General features: G+C 41.9%; 2 protein-coding genes across 4 annotated transcripts in view; one reads left to right on the top strand and one right to left on the bottom strand.

The window, feature by feature from the left end:
- macrod1 (mono-ADP ribosylhydrolase 1) overlaps positions 1-13,039 on the bottom strand; it is a 158,956-nt gene that overhangs the window by 106,215 nt on the left and 39,702 nt on the right. The window lies entirely within an intron of this gene.
- Positions 1-13,039, top strand: part of flrt1b (fibronectin leucine rich transmembrane protein 1b) — a 40,373-nt gene that overhangs the window by 21,254 nt on the left and 6,080 nt on the right. For all 3 annotated transcript variants that reach the window (XM_074673882.1, XM_074673880.1, XM_074673879.1), the window contains exon 2: positions 10,460-11,537. The gene's annotated coding sequence lies outside the window, so the exon portion shown is untranslated. The remainder of the gene's footprint in view (positions 1-10,459; positions 11,538-13,039) is intronic.

Raw genomic sequence — 13,039 nt, 5'->3', positions numbered from 1 at the left:
ATATGTTCATTAGCCATGTGCTGCATATTGAGACAATCGTTGACGTTCCAAAGTGGTTAGGCTTCTGATCACTTCCTGATTATGCAAAATACTGCTTCTTCAAACACCAAACTGAAAAAACAGAGAGTTTTGTCTCCGTGATTACCAATTATTTCATGTTGCCTGGTAATAGCTGGAGTGGCTGAGGTAAGATGGGCAGTTGTTTTCTTTTTCTTCTTCTTCTTCCTCTGCTTTTATTGGTGGCAAGACCTTTAAATATACATAGCAGGGGAGACGTGGTCATGCAACAGCAGCACAACCAATGCCGTTTGAGCAACAGAGACGCACGGATCATTGAAAAAAAGAAAAGGCCAAACAAGCCTGGAAAACATAATACCACTAAGTGAATGAGATTCATGACGATTGAGCTTGCATGGCAGGTTAACAGCAAATTTCTTCGAAAGGTGATGAGTTTGCACCCCTGATTTTATGTCTGGATGAATAATGTTGTCAACCCCCAAAGGCCCAAGTTTCTTAGGCAATAATGGAGCAAAAACAGCAAATAGAAAATCTGAAATGGAGGATGGCAGAATAAAATGTAGCCCTGGAAATGGATGGGGGAAATGACTAAAAAGACCAGCGAGGAGGAAGAGGAAGACAAATAAAGGTGTCAGAAAAACACAGACTCTAAATGTGAAAAGATGAACAGCAGAGAGGAAGAGAAGGTGATGAAAGAGGGAAAATGTCAAAAAACCTCCTAAATAATGTACAGACTACTTAACACCTTCAGCTGCCTGAAGAAGCCGACTTACTGCATAAGCAGATTCAGAGATAATTGACCTCAACACGATGAGAGTGAGAGGGGGAGATGGAAGGACGGTGACGGAGACTGTGCCATGGTGTGAACCTCCTCAGAGGCTAAGTGGGAGGTGGTGTTGTCACAGTGCATAATGGTGTTGCTATCATTATCACTGGATACAAGAACAAAGAACACAGAGACGCTGTTTGTGCAAGGAGTCACAGCAAGTTCACAGGTCAAATGAGCAAGTGAGTGTGTTTAGAAGTGCATTAAACGTGGTTGTGTTGGTGTCTGTAAGTGTGTGTGTGTGTGTGTGTGTGTGTAGGACATTTTAAGCTGCTGATCGAGGCTGGTGCCGATGCTTTAAACAGATTGGCTTTACCCGTGCTACTGTTGCCTCACAGAATTTTTATCACCCTGCATTTTTTTTTTTTGCATTGATACAAAAAATAAATCATTGCCACTTCTGAGCTTTTCTATCTCTGAGAGAAATGTATACACCCTGTCTCTCTTTGTCTAAAAGAAACAGACTCAAGGGCAGATTAATCTCCACTTTCTAAAGTTCTGTTGTTTAGCTGGTTGGGCTATTTTTCTGCTGTGAATCTGGATGATGCACTAAATGGTTTCAGTCAAGGCAGAATGAAAGTAGACGTTTTAGTCCAATCAGATAAAAAGGGACAGACACTTGTTTTGACTCTGCTCTTAGCAGAGGAAGTGTGTGCGACAGAGTGAAGAATGGCGTCATTGTAAGTTCATTATTACTTTTCTATTAATGTTTTTTTTAATTTTGCGAGTAAAAAAGCCTTTAAACAACACACTTCTTTGGCCCTGACCTTTGAATTCTTTTAGGATTAATAAGTATCCTTGTTCAAACAAAGGTGCATTCAACTCTTAACAGGAAGCACCATTGTGTAGAAACAGCCTTCAAGAGCCTGGTGAGTTAAAATGCCTTGATGTGCTTCATACCTCTACAGTCTGTGAGGCTTCAAAGAAATGTGAGTCAATAAAAGTTAAGGAATAATGAAAAATCAGATGTTCAGCTTTACGACTGAGATTGTACTCAGATACTTTAAAATATCAGGAAACCAATGAAAATATTTCACTCTGAGACGTTTTTTTTATTGAAGAACAAAGTGTAAGTTGATACATCTGGTGTATTATTTCCACCTTTGGAAATAGTCCCCAATTAAGGGACGGTTTCCTTCAGTTTAAAGGAAATTGGCTCCATTTCCAAAGTGTTGTTTAAAATTAAAACTTCATGCTTGTTATTCATTTTTCAATATTTGAGTTTACAACAAGAACAAATGGGGTTACAGTGAGGGCTCGAAGTTGACTGGGAGGTGGGAAGAATAGGAGCAGACGTTAAGAGAAGTGTAAACCATTGCTTTTGATCTTTTTTTTTAATTTGTTGACAATAATTGAAATTAAAAAAAGCACCAGCCCTGTCTTTTGAAAGCGTCTCCCTCACTGCTACTATTCGATGAGCACTCAAAGTGAAACTGGCGTTAAAAATAAGGCCAACCCGCGGTGTGTATTACAGCCTCCCTTCAGATCTCTCCTGCTTATCCCTGCTCCGTCGCCTCCCTCATCTCTCTCCTCCTCCTCTGCCCCTCCCTCGCACGCTAAATAGAAGCTGTGTGCTGCTGCGTTAGAAAGCCAGTCACATCCCTCTCACTCTTCTTTTTAACTCCCTCTCAGTGTCTCCCTCCTTTTTTTCCATTTTCCACCTCTACCTTTCTGTCTGTCTCTCCCTGACACTCCTCTTTCTCTCTCCTCATGCCTCCCCTTTCTCTGTCTCTCCTCCTGCGCTCTGCTCCCTCTAGCCTTCGTTCTGTCCACGCCGACACCCTCCACTGAGCCTGCCGGAGTCATGGCCTTCAGATCCTGACAGGAATTCAGCACCGGCTTTGTGTGTGTGCGCGCGTGTGTGTGTGTGTGTGTGTGTACATCAGGGTTCTCAAGCATAGATGAAATATGAGCTGTTAAATATGAATGCTAGGTTATGTTCTGATGCTATGTAGTCACGTCACTCATGCATTGAAGAAGAGCAAAAAAAAAGTGCAAGTACACACACTTGACACACACATGTGGGGTTTAGTGTGTGTGACAAGTAACTGCAGAGCTTCTGTGGTATTATTCTGCATCACATTTGCTATCCATTTGTCTGTGATACTTGGCACACACACTGTCACTCACACACACTCTCTCTATCACATACACACACACACACACACACAGGCCCTGGATTCAGGCTTCACTGACTTTAAACCTTGCTCAGGCTGACAGTAATTTCTGCCTCCAAATTACATTCCAATGGCTTCATAAATCTGCTGCCTCCTCCTCCTCCTCCGTCGCCCCCCCTCCGTCTTCCTGCCTCTGCTTCTCTATCTCCCCTTTTCCCCTCGTCTCTTTCTTTGCCCGTTACTCTACTCCATTTTTTCTTTATGAACCTCTGCCCTCCTTCTTCCCTCTGTGCATCCATTCCACCATCACTCCTTCTCTCTTTTTCCTCCCCCTCTTTCTCCCCCTCCTATCACTTGTTTTCTCATTTCCCCACACTCCTCCTCTCTGGCGCGGGCTCAGTAAATGAGAAACAGGGAGGCAGAGATGGGGAGGTTACGTGTGCGGGGTAGTTAAACAGTCACACTCAGACACACACACGCATAAATCCAAACTGATACATGCTACACAAACAAACACACACTCACAGATGTGCTCGCATACTCAAAATAAATGTGTAAATACACACACACATGAGCACACATTCGCAGTCAAACATCATAAACAGCACATTACGCTTTGATTGAAAAACAAGCATTTGTGCTGCGATATATTTTCCGCGCCTCGGAAATGACTTGTGCGGGTGTACGTGTGTACAACTACACACACACACACTCCCACTTCCACACAAACTCATTTGCACACACACACACACTGCAGTTTTAATGAGAGTGTTCATTTTACAGATAGTGCCTCTAGGTGAAATAATCGCCAATGTTGGGCCCTGATGGCGAGTCCAAGTGCTCTCAGGCCAGTTGCGTTTATGGGCCACGTAGGGCCACAAATACACCCCTCATCCCTCCTGCTGCTGCTTTAACTGCTGCTCTGCTGCCGCCGACACGCACACGCGATTGAAGACATGGGCATAATATGCATAAGCACACAATGTAGGCGCAACTTACGCATTAATACCAAGCACACGCATACACACTCGCCGAGACAGAGGCCAGCAGAGAACAATAGTGCTGTCTGACAATGGGGCTCTGAGGAATTCTCTCCACCATATTAATATTCAGTAGAGTGAATGCAGAGAGAGTGTGTGTCAGCAGGGACGCATGCTCATCAACCTCGCTAACACCGGGGTTAGGCAGCCACATGATTACAAAGTACTCAGACTTTGGTCCCCAGACCCAGAACTATTAATCCCTAGTTCCTACTACCTCGCTTCCTCCCCCCTAGCTCCCTACAGTGAGTGCACAGAGTGAGCACACTGCCAAGTATCACAGCTGTCACTTTTCTTTGCTTTCCAGTTTCTGAATTATCCAGAGCAGCAGCAAAGGCTGAAGGGAAATGGAGATTTGATATTGTCAATTTCCACCAGCCACCCACTATAATGCTCGAAATTTGTGATTGAGCAGCTAGAAGGTTGTGCGGAGGAGAGTTTTGCAAAATGAATTCATCTTTCCTACTTAGTTTAATAAACATGCCAAAAACACCCGGGTAGAGTCTGCATTGGACGTTCCAGCTCTGAGGGCGGTTTATACAGGCTCATCTCCATCATCCCTGCTTTTATCACCTCGTGTCCAAGGGAAGAGAAATGCGAGTAAACACACCTGTGGTACCAGACATCTGTGCATTGTTCAAGGTGACCACTAACAGTGCACGTACAAACAATTTGGTCTTATTCCTATACATATGTTACCTCCATCTGGACAACTGTAAGGACAGGAATCGCTTACAGCACATCTGCACGTTGCTCCCTCACAGATGTGTAGCATAAAAACTGTTGAACACATAGGCTGTTATCCAAACCGGCTAATACCTACTGGCTGTTAATGTAGTAGGGAGTTGGCACTGCTTACTCCATTCTGCACAGTTCTTTAACATGAAGCATGTGGTATGACTGTTTTGTTGGGTCTTTTTGGAGGATGCTACGCTGGTTTCCAGTTTAGGGAATTAGAAGTTTAGCTGATGTATTTTCTTAACTTTATTATAAGAATATAAAACAAACTACAACTGCCATCTTGACATCTTAGGTCAGGGTATATGTTAAAATCCTGAGGTTGATTTCAATACCTTTTTAAGACTTTTTCAAAAACCCTTAAAAAAGTTATAAGACTTTATTGCAACTTTCAGTTGTTGTTAGCATCCACTTTTTAACAGTTGTAGTTTACATTTTTACAGAAATGATGTAAGCTAAGGAGGAATAAAGCTTTAAAGAACAAATGAAACTAAAGGCAGGTTTATCGACACTCCCCCAACAAGAAACAGCAGTTATTCAAGGCCAACTTGCTGAAGAAAATGAGAAATTATTTAATCATTTTTAAAATTTAGGACATGTGCCGGGGATTGTGTGATTCGCTTTAATGTTGTATTTAATTTCTCTTGATGAAACTAGAAATGACGTCAATTTATAGCTGGTGTTTATACCGCTCACAATCCTTATTGTTGTATTTTATTGTAACTAGAGTCTTTATGTATTTTTTTATTTTATTCTTTTTCATTTTTGTATTTTTCTACTGACTCCATCGATTTCTGCTGTTAACGCAACAATTTTCCAGTTTGGGATCAATAAAGTAACTCTATTCTTTTCTATTCTATTCTATTTTAGAACTTTATCAGCTGATTGTTTAACATCCCAATCAGGGGACACTTGCAAGAAGGAAATAAATGCTCATGGATATTTGGGTCAAAGCTTGAATATCTATGAAACATAATACATCATAAAACCATAATTAAGACTTTTTAATACTTTTTAAGGCCCTTAATTTTCCCAAAATTGATTTATCAACTTTTAATACTTTTTAAGACCCCACAGACACCCTGTAGTTATTAATATGCAGCTGCCAGATGCAGCATGTAACATAAATCAATCAGTGATAGAGGCACCAGGAGCAACAGAAAAACAGATTAGTTACATTAAAGGTAAATAGATGGTTCTCGTATTTCAGGGAGGAGTCTTGTGTCTTAAGTAATTGTATATTGCTGATGTGTGATTTTCATCCTTTTATTATTTTTGTTGGTTTTAGGTACATTTTGCATTCATTTAGAAAAACAAAGAAACTCGGAGAGGTTTCAGAGTCCTGTTTTTTTTAGGTAAAAACTTAGGAAATGTAGAGCATTGTTTTACAGCAGAATTCATCATCATTGATTTTTAACCTTACACCAAAAGTTTTATCTTTTTTTTTTAAATGGAATGGATTGACATTTCATTTTTTACAGCTGATGGAAAAACTGCTCCAGTGTAATCCACATATGGGCTGAAAAAAAGTTAATACGTGGTCTATACGGACTTGAATGAATTTTGTAGGAGTAAGATTGTTTCTTTTGTCACAACAAGTGACAAGATTTATCAGTTTCTTGCCCCTTGCATGACGTAACATCTATCTCACAGACCATCTAACACTAGGGTTGTTGCGTTTAGTTGTAATGCTAACTCATTCCAGTAGGTGGCAGTGATCAACGAAACTGAAGTGGGACCTGCTAAGACGAACAGCATTAGCGCCATGTATTGTTGGAAACAATATGTGAGGTAGATTACCAAGTTTCCACCAAAACAATATGCACTGTCTAACAGACGGTTTGGACAACAGCCAGTGTCTGCATTATTTTCCTTGGATTATTTGGGGTTTTGGTAGCACTGAGTCTTAATCAGAGGCTTTGTATGGTTATCAGGGTATATTCCTTATCTTTTATCATTTTAGTTCATCTATTTGTTGCTATCACCTGCTCTGCTTTTCCTCCCTTAAAGCGAAAGAAAGAAAAGTGGCTATTGAAGGCTGTTGTTTGAAAAAAGGGAAACAGAGCAGGATACACATCCAGACTGCAGAGCAGCACAGTTTAAGTCTCACACTGCAGCCTGCCTGGAGGCCACACAGCAGAGTGATTTGTGTCCCTCATTGAGACATTTTCTGTACTCCATGTTAAACAGAAAAAAACATCTTTGACGTCAACACTAGCTGGCTTCTTCCAAGTGTGGGAGTGTGTGTCTTTACTACATCTCCTCACCAGAGTATGAAGGAGAGCAGTGGAAGAGCTAATATGTAGGATTTGATTCATGAGCAGATCTGAAATACTCTTCAATGTATCACTGAACATTGAGTGTTATTCAAGGTTCTTTCTTTGTGTGGCCTTACTGTGGAGCACAACTCAAGATCAAAGATCCTCAGGTTTTTCTGTAAGACATTTTTCACTCCTTTGCCGGTTGATCATTGACCATTGACCAGTTTTATGACTTAGTGAACAATTGAAGATGCCAAAGGAATTTCTAAATGAGAAAAATAAATTAACTTGGATTAAGTTACCTGTGTGAACTCTGTCAGGATTTTTTAGGTGGAAGTAGGAGTTAAGACTTGCTCCTGGAAAAAAAGCTTCTCCTGAATAAAAAGCCAAAGTTGGTTGTAACCAACGCAAACAGCTGGATAATAATCAACCATGATGCTTTAACTTGTTTGATTCAACATGAGCAACTTTTCATCTTTGTGCAAATTCTAAATATATATTTTCATTGAAAGCCTTAAATCTTGTCATCATTTTGATTTCAAAGTGATACTCCGGGATGGAACAAGTTGGGTCCTATCACAAGGTTAAGGGCAGAAATTACCCCTACAGCAGTGTTTTTGTGCAGCAGAAGACCAGGGCGCTCGCACCAAACACCCCCTCCCTGCTCCTCTGCCAGTTTCCTCAGCACTCAGACGGGGCCATATTTTACTTGACCAAAAACGCAAATAAACGGACTCCCACCGAAAAAATCTGATATCGGTCTGCATTCACGCTTTATTTAGAAAATTTTCAGGGCGTTACTTTCACACAAAAACACCGCTAAATAAGGCTCTAGTTCTCATCGTGTCGTAAAACGGCGCTACCTCCGCTGCAGAGCCACAGCTGGCAACGAGCCGCTCGCCGCTTAGTGTATCAGTTCGAGCATGCGCCGTGCTAGATATAAACAAACGCGGGTAGTCTGCCAGGACAAAGAGACACGATGATAACTAGAGCCTTATTTAGTGGTGTTTTTGTGTGAAAGTAACGCACTGAAAATTCAAGCATGAATGCAGACCGATATCAGATTTTTTCGGTGGGAGTCCGTTTATTTGTGTTTTTGGTCAAGTAAAAAATGGCCCCTTCTGAGTGCAGAGGAAACCAGCAGAGGAGCAGGGAGGGGGTGTTTGGTGCGAGCGCCCTGGGCTTCTGCTGCACAAAAACACTGCTGTAGGGGTAATTTCTGCCCTAAACCTTGTGATAGGACCCAACTTGTTCCATCCCGGAGTATCACTGTAGAGGCTGATGATTTTCATCTAAAGATATTTCATATCAAACTTGAGTTGATTTCATATGAGAATAGATGAGTGATCTTTACCACTTGAATAAAAATCAGGTGTTTTCCTAAGCTGTCTAGACCTGAATGGCTATTAGATGGTTGGCATTAACACTAACCTAAACTTACCACACTATTTAGATGTAAATGTAAAAACTGAACCTACAACACTGATTTTGTGAATATTGCATGAAGATAAAAGAAAACAGGACTTCAGAGTTCTTTCAGCTCAGACCGTTGAAAGACAGCTGGCTGTGTGTCAAATCAAATCTATCATGCACATATTTTCAAGTACTGGTGATATGAATAATATTAACAAAAGAGATATTTACTTCAGTCTTGGAAATGTGATAACAGATGACTGAAAAACTGATTCTTCTTTCTGATGAATGATTACACTGCCTGCCTTTTTCCTCTTGACTCCCTCCTTTGACACAGGCTCCCCTACACTTCTGATTTCCTCCGTCTTCCACTTACACTCCCCAGAGCTAGGCCTGCTTCTGAAAATCCATCACAAAAAGTTTTAAGGACAGCCTTGACATTATACAGATGGAGCTTCACATATCGATGTCTAATGGGCAATGGCAGCGAGCTGTAGAAACGCTGCTGATGTTCAATATTCTCATCTTGTCCGGAGCTTGCAGACAATCTGCCTGCGGTAGGCGAGGATCAGTGCAGAGTGTGAGGCTAGATTTTAGTCAGACTCTGCAACCAATTAGACAACTTGTTCTAAAAGGACAGTTACTGTTATTAAAGGTGACATCTGCTGCTAATTCATGACTGATGACATCCAATTAAAAGTCTTCATTTGAATTATGGTTATACTTCTGAGCCACTTTAAAGTGTTGGTCTCCACAGTATTAACACAAGAGGGTTTAATTATGACGCATCAATCAATGCAAGGAGTAAAAAGCCTCAGCAGGCTTTGTTGTTCATACAGCACCAAACATTAAGCTGCATATACATCCAGGATGTCCTTCAGCACATCATTATCTTATTTCTCCTTCAATGCCAGTCACAAAGTTTCAATTGCCAAGGGCCATTTAGCATTCTGAGCCTGTTACCCTCACATACGGACGATTAAAAACTGTAAATTCGTATTGAGCTGTTCTATAACATATTATTTTGGAAAACCTGTTAAAAATACAACCCTGACATTAAAAACAGACTTCATCATGCTCACTTTCGGATGTTTAGCGCATGATCTATGGTTGTAAATACTCTACAAGGATACATTCATACACAAGCATCGGGCTGATGACCAACTTCTTTTCAGGAGCAGCATGTGTCCTTTGAAAATGAAAATGAGGACGGCTTTATTTGTCTCTATTTGTGTTTAAGCAAACTGCATGATAATTTCCCAGTTGGCTACGTAGTCTACTTACTGTGGGATGAAGTGAACAGACGAATGTGAGCAGCAGAGCAGTTAATGGCCTTGATGAATCTGTCTCTGTACACTCAGTATGCCTGATGAAAACCTTATATTTCTAAAGCCAGCAGTCACTGGGGGTTTGATTGTGCACACAAGATACAGGCACTTAGCGAGTGGTGGTTAATGAAAGCTCCGAAGCTTTGTGTGGAAAAAAAAAAACATAAAACACAGTTACCTTAATGAGAGCTCTGTCTCTGCTGGGAGCTTATTGTAGTGCATATGCAGCGTTGACCTTCAGGAAGTATTTTCACGAGGTACTTAATTTTAAAAGGTATAACTGTTCTGATGGGGATAATTATTAAGGCTGTACCTTTTAGTATTTTGTATTGTGCAAACGTTGATATTTGAAAATTAAATCTTGACGCCTATTGAAGAAATGAAGTCATCAAACATTTGCTTTCTATACATTTCCAGAAAACCTTGATTCATATTTGCTTTACTTGTAAACATGAAGATACTATGCCTATATTCAATGCTTTTAGGTAACAAAGTTGAAAGTTTCAGTAAAATAGTTTGACAGGAATCAGTAATAACTTAAATTCTTTCCAGACATTGAGTTGCTGTAAAAAGTACATACTCGCAGGCTCTAATGCACTCACTTGTAAAGCGAGGTTTAAGACCGAAAGATTCCATTTCCTCAATCACCTTGCTGAACTATTTCGCTGCTCTCTTAATCAAGGTCTTAACGCTGTCCTTGTCTTTTGTCTCTTTTCAGGGTGCTGCTCACTAACACTCAGCCACCAGCCTCGCTGAAGCAAACACCAGTCAGCTCCACCCGGAGAGAAACGGTCCATTTCTGCTAACCTGTGGGAGAACTTTTCACTCCGAGCCACGTGACCGGCCATCACGCGCAGGAAGCGGACTATATACGGCGCATGCTGTCATCTTGCTCCATTGCCTCTGAAGATAATCTGTGTGAACTGGAAAAGAAGTGATCAAACATTTAACAGAGGAGAGTGAGGCTGAAACTGAGAGGGAAGAAGAAAAACAGAGCGGAGAAATAGTTCTCCCTCTGAACCAAACTCCCACAGCCTGGGTTCTGCGTCGGGCCAACCTGTCTATCAAGGTCTCACACATACTCATTACCACAACTGAGGGGCAAGATTTATGTAGAAATACTTTTCATAACACACTCAGTAATAACAGATCATATGTTCAGAAGGATTTAGCAGGAATTTTCTGATCTGTGGAAATATCACTCACTTGCTCATTAACTGAAGCCCAACCTAGTAATTCAAAGAAGGCGCAGCGCGGCGCAGAACTACTTCTGAATGACCCACTGCTTGCATGCGTATCCAGGACTGCTTCTGACTTCGAAGAAGGACCCTTGAGCACTCAGCCATCTTCTGACTGTCTGCCCAACTGTAGCATTTGGGTGTGGAGGGTTAGTTTCAGAAATAGGCCTTTGGACGCTTGTTGAAGATGACTTGAGTTGGCAGGCCTAAAAGCCCCCTACCCCAGAGAGAGAAAGAGCTTGGCAGTAGGACACACACTGCACACAAATGTGGGTGCCCAGGCGGCTTTGAGCCATGCTGGTGTTGGTTCTCGTGGAGCCCTGGAGTACAGGCTATCATCATCCCTATCATCATTCACCCAAGCTGAGGAAGACTCAACGGCCCCGAGGAGCCGGGCTACACTTCTGAACGAGTCGAGTTGGAAAGTGTGCTAACACAAAGAGTTCCACAGATACACCGTCAATCACACAAAGAGACACTTCTGCTGCTCTCCACAAACCCTCCACGCAGAGAAGACAAAGCTTCAGCGGACCTGAAAGGCACAGAGAGACTGAGCAGGTTAGCAACCCCTCTTCAATCACATCCTGGGCCACTCAGACTTTTTAACCAACACGTGTGCACACAGGATTTCTGTCTCCATTCACATGAATGACAACAGCATACATCTATTTGGCTTTTAGCTACATGGCCTGAAAAAATGACAAATGCACTCTAGTTTTGTGCTGCAATGAAGGCCTTTATTTTGATGAGGATTGAAATGTTAAAAGGGAAAATGTGTCACAAAGAGACACAAGGACAAAGAGGCAGAGGCCTTGAGGGAGTAAAATTAGAAAGGAGTGGGGAGTCTGTTGCATCTAAACAAAAAAGAAATAGTGAGTCCTCACGGAGGAGGCAAGAGAGGAGGACGAAAGCAGAGCTGATTGATCCAATGTCAATGTGTAGGAATCAACAGCGGACCACAGAGCTAACGATGAAAGAGGATTAGAAATAGAGAGAGGGGAGGAGGACGACCACACGAACTCTCCTGTAAACAAACCTCAGAGTGGATATAATGAAAAAACATGTTAGGGAGGAGATGAAGGGGGGGCGGCAGGCTGAAGTTGTTAGATTGTATAAAAGATAGACAGACATGAGAGAGTGCTGTATGCGAGAATGACAGCAGAAAAGAACAATCCAGGAAGGGAAGGCAGGCAGAGTATCTATGGATCTTTGAGAGGATGTGTAGGGGGGGAAACCTTGGGACTTATGCAGAGAACACATTCAGGTTGTGCCAAGAGGAAATTTATGAAAGGGAAGCAGGGACAGTGTGGCACCAAAGCATATTCTGGTTAATATTCATGGAGCTTTCTCTATATTGTCTCAGCTTCTACCTTGACATTCTTTTTCATGTTTCTGTGTCCTCATCCCTGGCTCTTCTGTCTACCCAAGGCTAGGAGTGCTTGGAAAAGTCAAGCTAAAAATAACAAAAATGAAAGTCCATGTTGAAGTGTAGAGCACACATTCCTCCATATCACATAGTGCTGGTGTAAAGCTGAGACAGGAGCTGGATGGGGTTTATCTAATTTATACACATACCGTACAGATGCACACACACGCATGGTTAAGAAATGTGGCCACTCCATGCCTATCTTCCAAAAAATAAACAATACTAAGCCGGTCGTTCTGCAGCAAACTCGGCTGATACTGACTGGAGTCCTCGCTGCCAGGAACTCATTTCCTCTCTCCTTCTCTGAGTGACTGTCCAACTCTCCATCTGTCTCCTTTCCTTCCCTCCTCCTCCTCCTTCACCCTCCTCCCTCAGTCTCTTCTATTGTTGCCATCTCTTGTTTGCTTTGCATGGATTTTGACTGCAGCCAAGGGGCAATTTTGCATCCAGCACTGACTTCGCGTACACACACACCAACACGTACATGCATGCACAGAAGGGGGAAGGAGAAAAAAACACTTGCCTTTAGAGGATTTGTTTATCAAATGTGCTGTCAAATCATGTCAGGCATTTCACATCAGGGCACATTTTCCAGCCCCGGGCTAACCAAAAGAAAACATTCAAACGAGTATAC

The sequence above is a fragment of the Halichoeres trimaculatus genome, unplaced genomic scaffold (assembly GCF_033239565.1).
Source record: "Halichoeres trimaculatus isolate MK-OKI-2021-1 unplaced genomic scaffold, fHalTri1.1 fHalTri1_scaffold_7, whole genome shotgun sequence".
NCBI classification, from domain to species: Eukaryota; Metazoa; Chordata; class Actinopteri; order Labriformes; family Labridae; genus Halichoeres; species Halichoeres trimaculatus.
Note: the sequence above shows the minus strand (reverse complement) of the source record. Positions and strands in the feature narration are given on the sequence as shown.